Source organism: Malaclemys terrapin, chromosome 9 (assembly GCF_027887155.1).
Source record: "Malaclemys terrapin pileata isolate rMalTer1 chromosome 9, rMalTer1.hap1, whole genome shotgun sequence".
Lineage (NCBI taxonomy): Eukaryota > Metazoa > Chordata > Testudines > Emydidae > Malaclemys > Malaclemys terrapin.
In genome coordinates, this window is record NC_071513.1 from 38,561,527 (window position 1) to 38,571,201 (window position 9,675).

Consider the following 9,675-nt stretch of genomic DNA (forward strand, 5'->3'; position numbering starts at 1 on the left):
TGAGTGTCCAGGGAGATTGAAGTGCTCTCCTACTGGTTTTTGAATGTTACCATTCTTGAGATCTGATTTGTGTCCATTTATTTTTTTGTGTAGGTACTGTCCAGTTTGGCCAATGTACATGGCAGAGGGGCATTGCTGGCACATGATGGCATATATCACCTGCACCTTCTTGTCAACTGTTGAGAATAGGCCACTTCCATCTTAATTGAATTGGCCTCGTTTATACTGACTTCTCTCTTGGTAAGGCAACTCCCATCTTTTCATGTGCTGTGATATATATACTCAGGGCTGGCTCCAGGCACCAGTGAACAAAGCAGGTGCTTGGGGTGGCCAATGAGAAGGGGCGGCACGTCCAGGTCTTTGGCGGCAATTCAGCGGTGGGTCCCTCAGTCTCTCTTGGAGTGAGGACCCGCCACCGAATTGCCACTGAGGAATGCAGAGGTGCGGTTGAGCTGCCACCGCAGTGCCGCCAATTGCGGCTTTTTTTTTTTTCCTTCGCCGCTTGGGGTGGCAAAAACGCCTGAGCCGGCCCTGTATATACTACTTACTGTATTTTTCACTCAATGCATCTGATGAAGTGGGTTTTAGCCCATGAAAGTTTATGCCCAAATAAATTTGTTAGTCTCTAAGGTACCATAAGGAATCCTCATTATTTTTGCTGATACAGACTAACACTGCTACCACTCTGAAACCTGTCGTTATTTTGGGGGTCTGATTGATGATTTCAGTGCTTGGGGTTGGTTACACTTCTGCGGTACTGAATCCCTGTCCCCAAAATACTGCCTTTTGGGGGACTGTGGGTAGAATCCCGACTTGCCTAGCCTTGGGCTTCTGGGCAGGGTCCCTGGCCCTCAGCTCTGGCTGGGCCTGATATTTCAGAGGTGCTGGACACTCATACCTATGTTGTAGTCAATAGGAGATATGGATGCTTAGCTCCTCTGAAAACTCAGGCACATGGCTTGTGTCTGTAGTTAGTTCCTATTGTGACTGGCTTCACCTTCCCCACTAGCTGGGTTACAGGTGGCTGTGGTTTGAGAGAGAGAGGCTAAGGAAATTGAAATAAAATGTTCTTGTAGTGGGTCACACCACCTGTCACCAGCTCTAGGGGAGGCTGCTGCTGCTGTGGGAGGTCTCCAGTCATGGTAAAGTTTTGTTGGAGTTTTAGATAATGTGGTCTGGCTTCTTTCCTTTGCACGCCTCTGCTGTTACACTGTAAAGAGCGCTATCTCTTGGCATACGACAGTCTGTACCAATATTTGTAAGTCTAGGTTAAGTAAAATTGTTAACGCTACAAAAGTCTGCCTGACCCAGCAGCGCTTAACACTTACCCTGGGAGTTTGCAAGTGGGGCTATTTGCAGGGCCGTCCTTAGGCATACACAGCATACACGGCTGTGTAGGGCACCCAAAATTTGGACCACTCCTGCGTTTTAGTTTCCAACCCCCCCACCACCACCACCACCTCTTCCTCTCCCTGTTTTGACCCTTCCTGCAGGCTCCCACCACAACTGGCTGCTGCAGCCTGGTGAGTCTTCCTCCAGAGGGGATCTAGTACTTAAAAGTGAAAAAGCCTCCTGCCTGCCAGATCTATTAGCACAACACTGAAACTGTTAAAGAGCCCTTCAAGTGGTAATGAAGCCATTTAACAGGCATTTGCCAACCCCCAGGTATATACTGTCAGTTTCTGAATTTACTGCCAAAAACAATTGTGCATTACCGTAATATTTACTCAGAACATGTTAGTCTACAGCAGTGGTTCCCAACTTTAACAACCTGTGAACCCCTTTCACTAAAATGTCAAGTCTCACGAACCCCCTCCTAAAAATGAATATTTCTAGGGATTTTCTCCTTTACCTGAGTATAAATTATAAAAGCAGTGATCTTGGAAATATAAAATTTGTTTTTGACATGCTTATTACACACTATTATTATTTATCATTACAGTATTTTTATTACATTATGAAAACGGCAACACTCTTCCAAGATCTCACTTTCATAGCTTGTATCACTTTGAATAAGCCTGTTATAAGACAAGGCCCCTATGTTTCATCAAGGAGTATCACATGTGAAACAGCAGGAAGGGATTTAAGAAGCCAACTCAGAGTTCCTTGTACACAAGCATTCAGGTCTTGAGCAGCCCAGGCAAACAACACACATTACAACAAAGCTTAAACTTCTTCTTCATAATTTTAAAAACAATACTAGCTGCCTATTTCATTTTTTAAAAACAGCAAAAAATATCCACCTCCCTTTCCATTTCTTATAAGGAGTCTTGAAGTGTGATAGGGGCTCCGTGCTGCTGGCCCCGTGCTGCCCGGGGTCCCTAGGGACAGCTCTGTCCACCATTGGGGAATTTTTTCCTGAGAACCCCCTGTAACATTTCATGAACCCCCAGGGGTTCACGAACCCCAGTTTGGGAACCACTGGTCTACAGGACCTTAGTTTAAAATTTGCTTTAAAAATATTTCATTAATGTGTTGCTGAAGATTATAAAATCACATCTCTAAAAAATCCTTGCCTAGATTTTTAGATGCACAATCTGACTATTCATCTTTAGGTTTAAATTCTAGGATCTTCAGACATATACACCTCTACCCCGATATAACGCTGTCCTCGGGAGCCAAAAAATCTTACCGCGTTATAGGTGAAACCGTGTTATATTGAACTTGCTTTGATCCGCCGGAGTGCGCAGCCCCGCCCCCCCGGAGCTCTGCTTTACCACGTTCTATCCGAATTCATGTTATATTGGGCCGCGTTATATCAGGGTAGAGGTGTAGTTTTTTTAATAAATCCTTCAAAAGACCATCCTTATCTAAAATACACATGCGAGTCTGGGCTGCCATTGGGCATAGGGGCAGCAGTTTAATAATACTGCATAGAGCCCCATAAATCCTAAGGATGGCCCTGGCTATCTGGTGCTTCCCTGGCTGAAATCTCGACTGCTCCGTGGACAATACAGGAAGGGGGAGTGTTACCTTGTTCAGTAAGTGGTTTGAGTTTTTTTAACATCGGCTTTGCCGTAATTGCTCTGCTCTATTTGGTTGCTGGTGGTAAGACACTAGAGCAAACTTAGCCTATTACTGTTGAACCCCACTGTGTGACTTGTGCTCAAGTCAATGCACGTTGCAGGCAAGACATGCTGGCCCTTTGTGGTGTGTAGGAAGCTTCTCCACCAACTGAGCCAGAAGGGAGAGCCTGGAGTGGTTCTCCTCACATTATCTTGAGACAGAAGTGGTGTATTTTGCCATGAATTCCCCACTGCAGGCCATCATTATGTGCACACTCCTACAAAAGCTTAGGCCTGGTCTACACTAGGAGGTTATGTCAAATTTAGCAGCATTAAATCGAATTAACCCTGCACCCGTCCACACAACGAGGCTATTTAGTTCGACATAGAGGTCTCTTAAATTCGATTTCTGTACTCCCCCCAACGAGGGGAGTAGCACTAAATTCGACATGGCCATGTCGAATTAGGGTAGGTGTGGATGGAAATCGACGCTAATAGCTCCGGGAGCTATCCTACAGTGCACCACTCTGTTGACGCTCTGGAGAGCAGTCCGAGCTCGGATGCTGTGACCAGCCACACAGGAAAAACCCCGGGAAAATTTTAATTCCTTTTCCTGTCTGGCCAGTTTGAATCTCATTTCCTGTTTGGACATCATGGCGAGCTCAGCAGCACTGGCAACGATGCAGAGTTCTCCAGCAGAGGTGACCATGCAATCTCAGAATAGAAAGAGGGCCCCAGCATGGACTGATCGGGAAGTCTTGGATCTGATCACTGTGTGGGGCGATGAGTCCGTGCTTTTGGAGCTGCGATCGAAAAGACGGAATGCAAAGATCTACGAGAAGATCTCAAAAGCCATGACAGAGAGAGGATACAGCCGGGATGCAACGCAGTGCCGCGTGAAAATCAAGGAGCTGAGACAAGCGTACCAGAAGACCAAAGAGTCAAACGGACGCTCCGGATCCCAGCCCCAGACATGCCGTTTCTACGAAGCACTGCATTCCATTCTAGGTGCGGCCACCACCACTACCCCACCACTGACCGTGGACTCGGAGGATGGGATATTGTCGACGGCCACTTCCTCGGAGAAGTTAGCGGATGGGGAAGATGAGGAAGGTGAGGAGGAGGACAAGGCAGTCGACAGCACTTACAATACTGATTTCCCAGACAGCCAGGATCTCTTCATCACCCTCACAGAGATCCCCTACCAACCGTCCCCAGGTGTTAACCCAGACCCTGAATCAGGGGAAGGATCAGTCGGTAAGTGTTTTAAACATGTAAACATTTATTTTGAACAGAACAGGAATATTAACAATGAGTTTTTCATGATTTGTTTGCCCTAGGCGCTTAACATTTTAGTCCTTGGCAGTGCAACTACTGCAAAAGAATCTAACAATGTCCGGTTTCAGAGTAACAGCCGTGTTAGTCTGTATCCGCAAAAAGAAGAACAGGAGTACTTGTGGCACCTTAGAGACTAACAAATTTATTAGAGCATAAGCTTTCGTGGACTACAGCCCACTTCTTCGGATGCATATAGAATGGAACATATATTGAGGAGATATATATACACACATACAGAGAGCATAAACAGGTGGGAGTTGTCTTACCAACTCTGAGAGGCCAATTAAGTAAGAGAAAAAAAACTTTTGAAGTGATAATCAAGCTAGCCCAGTACAGACAGTTTGATAATAAGTGTGAGAATACTTACAAGGGGAGATAGAGTCAATGTTTGTAATGGCTCAGCCATTCCCAGTCCTTATTCAAACCGGAGTTGATTGTGTCTAGTTTGCATATCAATTCTAGCTCAGCAGTCTCTCTTTGGAGTCTGTTTTTGAAGTTTTTCTGTTGTAATATAGCCACCCGCAGGTCTGTCACTGAATGACCAGACAGGTTAAAGTGTTCTCCCACTGGTTTTTGAGTATTTTGATTCCTGATGTCAGATTTGTGTCCATTAATTCTTTTGCGTAGAGACTGTCCGGTTTGGCCAATGTACATGGCAGAGGGACATTGCTGGCACATGATGGCATATATCACATTGGTAGATGTGCAGGTGAACGAGCCCCTGATGGTATGGCTGATGTGATTAGGTCCTATGATGATGTCACTTGAATAGATATGTGGACAGAGTTGGCATCGGGGTTTGTTACAAGGATAGGTTCCTGGGTTAGTGGTTTTGTTCAGTGATGTGTGGTTGCTGGTGAGTATTTGCTTTAGGTTGGGGGGTTGTCTGTAAGCGAGGACAGGTCTGTCTCCCAAGATCTGTGAGAGTAAAGGATCATCTTTCAGGATAGGTTGTAGATCTCTGATGATGCGCTGGAGAGGTTTTAGTTGGGGGCTGAAGGTGACAGCTAGTGGTGTTCTGTTATTTTCTTTGTTGGGCCTGTCTTGTAGGAGGTGACTTCTGGGTACTCGTCTGGCTCTGTCAATCTGTTTTTTCACTTCAGCAGGTGGGTATTGTAGTTTTAAGAATGCTTGATAGAGATCTTGTAGGTGCTTGTCTCTATCCGAGGGATTGGAGCAAATGCGGTTATAGATATACCCAGCCTGCTTCCCGAATTCTGCTGTCCTGCCCCGCTTGTCTGATCTCCACTGCAAGACCCCAGGCACTGAATGCGAAGGCCGAAAATTCAACCTTGTCCTGAGTGCGCATGTGATAGGTGCTGTGCATGGTCTTGTTCACAGAGAAAGACTATGTTCATTGTTCACAAAAAATTATCTTTGTGAGGAATTCACTCCCTTTTTCCCATCCCACAGCTGCGACTGTCTCCCTACCTACCCTAGCATCCCCCTCGCAGAGGCTGGCGCAGATTAGGCGGAGAAAGAAAAGGACACGGGACGACATGTTCTCAGAACTTATGGGCTGCTCCCGAGCCGATGCGGCCCAGCAGACCCAGTGGAGGGAGAACATGTCGCAATACCACCGAGCACACAGCGAACGGGAGGAGAGGTGGCGGCAGGAAGACCAGCAGGCGACTCAAACGCTGCTTGGACTAATGAGGGAGCAAACGGACACGCTCCGGCGCCTTGTGGATGTTCTGCAGGACCGGAGGCAGGAGGACAGAGCCCCGCTGCAGTCTATCTCTAACCGCCCTCCCCCGCCACAAAGTCCCATACCCCCCTCACCCAAAGTCCCAAGAAGGAGGGGCGGCAGGGGCCGTGAAAACTGTCACTCCACCCCTGCAGACTGCTCAAGTACCAGAAGGCTCTCATTCCCAAAAATTTGAAGTCCTTTCCTTCCCGCCTCACCCAAGCCCCCATCCCAGTTTCATACCCTAACTGTGTAGCTGCTAATAAAAGATACGTTTCTGTTAATTACTGTTTCCATCATGTTCTTTTAGAGGAGAGTGTGTTTGAAGGGGGGTAAGGAGGTTGGTAATTGGGGAGGACAGTCACCTTTACCAGGGTACAGACACGGGGGCAGGTTCAGCAGAAGGTCACACACACATTGCAGTCACTAGGCACCCTGGTCAGTCTGGGAGGTGGTTTTCATGTTCTGTATGGGGGGGGGGGGGCATGTGACTTTGTGGCAGGGGAGGGTGGATAGAGATCTTATGCTGCGGTCCTTATCCTGGATCACAGAGCCACTCAGCAGGGGATCTGTAACCATCCTCCCCCGCCACAAAGTCACATAGCCCCCACACACAGAGTCCCGAAAAGGAGGGGTGGCAGGCTCCGTTGAAACAACCAGTCCACCACTGTGGATCTCTCTAGGAGCAGGAGCCTGTCATTCCTTGAGTTTAGAAGCATTCTTTCCATCACTACACCCGCTCCCCACCACAGTCTGCATCCCAGTTTCAACACTTTACCACGAAATCCGTAATAAAGAAAACGGTGTTCATTAACAAAGTTCCATTTATTTTATTTTTAAACGTGCGTTGGAAGGGTGGGGATGGGGTGAACGGGGTATGTAGCTGGAGAGGATAGTCAACATTAAGGGGGAAAAGAAATGGGGGCAGGTTCAGCTTCTCTTTAAACAAACTTAATAGTCACAGGTTACCCTGCTCACTGAGGAACCTACCTTTCAAAGCCTCCCGGATGCACAGCGCATCCCGCTGGGCTCTTCTAATCACACGTCTGTCTGGCTGGGCGTAATCAGCAGCCAGGCTATTCGCCTCAACCTCCCACCCCGCCATAAAGGTCTCCCCCTTGCTCTCACAGAGATTGTGGAGCACACAGCAAGCTGCAATAACAATGGGGATATTGGTTTCGCTGAGATCAGAGCGAGTCAGTAAGCTTCTCCATCTCCCCTTGAGACGTCCAAAAGCACACTACACCACCATTCTGCACTTGCTCAGACGGTAGTTGAAGAGTTCTTTTTCAGTGTCCAGGGCGCCTGTATAGGGCTTCATGAGCCAGGGCATTAGCGGGTAGGCTGGGTCCCCGAGGATCACTATAGGCATCTCCACATCCCCAAGAGTTATTTTCCGGTCCGGGAAGTAAATACCTTCCTGCAGCCGTCTAAACAGACCAGAGTTCCTGAAAACACGAGCGTCATGAACCTTGCCCAGCCATCCTACGTTGATGTTTGTAAAACGTCCCCTATGGTCCACCAGTGTTTGCAGCACCATTGAAAAGTAGCCCTTTCGGTTAATGTACTGGCTGGCCTGGTGTTCCGGTCCCAGGATAGGAATGTTAGTTCCATCTATAGCCCCACCGCAGTTTGGGAATCCCATCACGGCGAAGCCATCTATAATGACCTGGACGTTTCCAAGGGTCACTACCTTTGACAGCAGTAGCTCAACGATTGCATTGGCTACTTGCATCACAGCAACCCCCACGGTAGATTTGCCCACGCCAAAGTGATTCGCGACTGACCGGTAGCTGTCTGGTGTTGCAAGCTTCCAGAGGGCTATGGCCACTCGCTTCTGGACAGTCAGGGCTGCTCGCATCCAGGTGTCCTTGCGCGTCAGGGCAGGGGACAGCAAATCACAAAGTTCCAGGAAAGTTCCCTTCCGCATACAAAAGTTTCGCAGCCACTGTGATTCATCCCAGACCTGCAGCACTATGCGGCCCACCAGTCCGTGCTTGTTTCCCGGGCCGAGAATCGCCGTTCCACAGCATCAACATGACCCATTGCCACCATGATGTTCACGGCGCGGGGTCCCGTGCTTTGTGAGAGGTCTGTGCCACTCTCAGACTTCATGTCCTCACCGCGCTGCCGTAGCCTCCTTGCCCGATTTCTCAGCATCTGCCTCTGGAAAAGGTGGATGATAAGGTGCGAGGTGTTGACAACGGCCATAACTGCAGTGATGGTCGCAGTGGGCTCCATGCTCGCAGCAGGCTCCATGCTCGCAGTGCTGTGGCGTCCGCACTGTCACTCTCCAGAAAAGTGTGCGAACTGATTGCCCGCTGGCGCTTTCAGGGAGGGAGGGCGGGAGTGACGGTTGGATGATGACAGTTACCCAAAACCACCCTCAACACATTTTTTTCCCCAGCAGGCATTGGGGACTCGACCCAGAATTCCAGTGGGCAGCGGGGACTGCGGGAACTGTGGGATAGCTGCCCACAGTGCACCGCTTCCAATGTCGATGCTTGCCCCATTAGTGTGGGCTCACAAAGTCAAATTACTGTCCTTAGTGTGGATATACACGTTCGACTTTGTAATATCGATTCCACATATTCGATTTAAGTACAATCGAACTACTCTTGTAGTGTAGACATACTCTTAGGGTGCCTTAGGCCTTGGCTACACTTGCAAGTTACAGCGCTGTAAAGCCTCCCCCAGCGCTGTAACTCATTCCCCGTCCACACTGGCAGGGCACTTACAGCGCTGTATCTCCCTGGGTACACCGCTGCAGGTACTCCACCTCCCCGAGAGGAATAACAGCTGCAGGGGAGTGGCTACGACTCACTTGCAGGGCTGTACTAATCACCTTGTTAAGTGGCCAATCCTCGAATGCAGAAGTGCAGGTTTCAAAGCTCATACCACAGAGAAAAGCAAACAGATTGCAGCTTGCTTTGAGTGAGTGAATGAATGAGCAGGGGGCCGGGAGTTCATAACTTGCAAAATAGAGAGCTGACATGCTCCAAAAAGCACTCTTTCTCCCCCCACACTCCCTGTCACAATCCACCCCCCTCCCCCCGTTTTGAAAAGCACGTTGCAGCCACATGAATGCTGGGATAGCTGCCCATAATGCACCGCTCCCAACACAGCTGCAAATGTCACAAGTGTGGCCACACCACTGCGCTGGCAGCTGCCAGTGTGGACAGACTGCAGCGCTTTTCCCTACTCAGCTGCACGAAGACAGGTTTACCTCACAGCGCTGTACAGCTGCAAGTGTAGCCAAGGCCTTAGGCAAGTCGCCTGCAGCCACACTTTTAAAAGAGGCCACTAACGAGGTGCTTTGGTTTGATGGGGCCCAACTTGACACCTTCTGCCTGACTTGCTGGGAACCATGCACACCACTTAATATCAGTGGGAGCGGCGGGCGATCTCAGCCCCTTTGACAGTCAGACCCAAGCTGTCTCAGAACGAGGCACCTGAACTCAGTGGTAACTTCTGAAAATCAGGGCACCAAGTTTTATAGCCCCCTTTCCCAATGAGGTTATACTCCTCCCTCTCGCCAAGCTGGTGTGAGGTGAGGCTAAATAGACAAACGTCTGTAAAGCGCTTTGCCGTCCTTGGAGAGAAGGGACTAGAGAAGGGGAAACTGTTCATTATTTTTATTTTGAT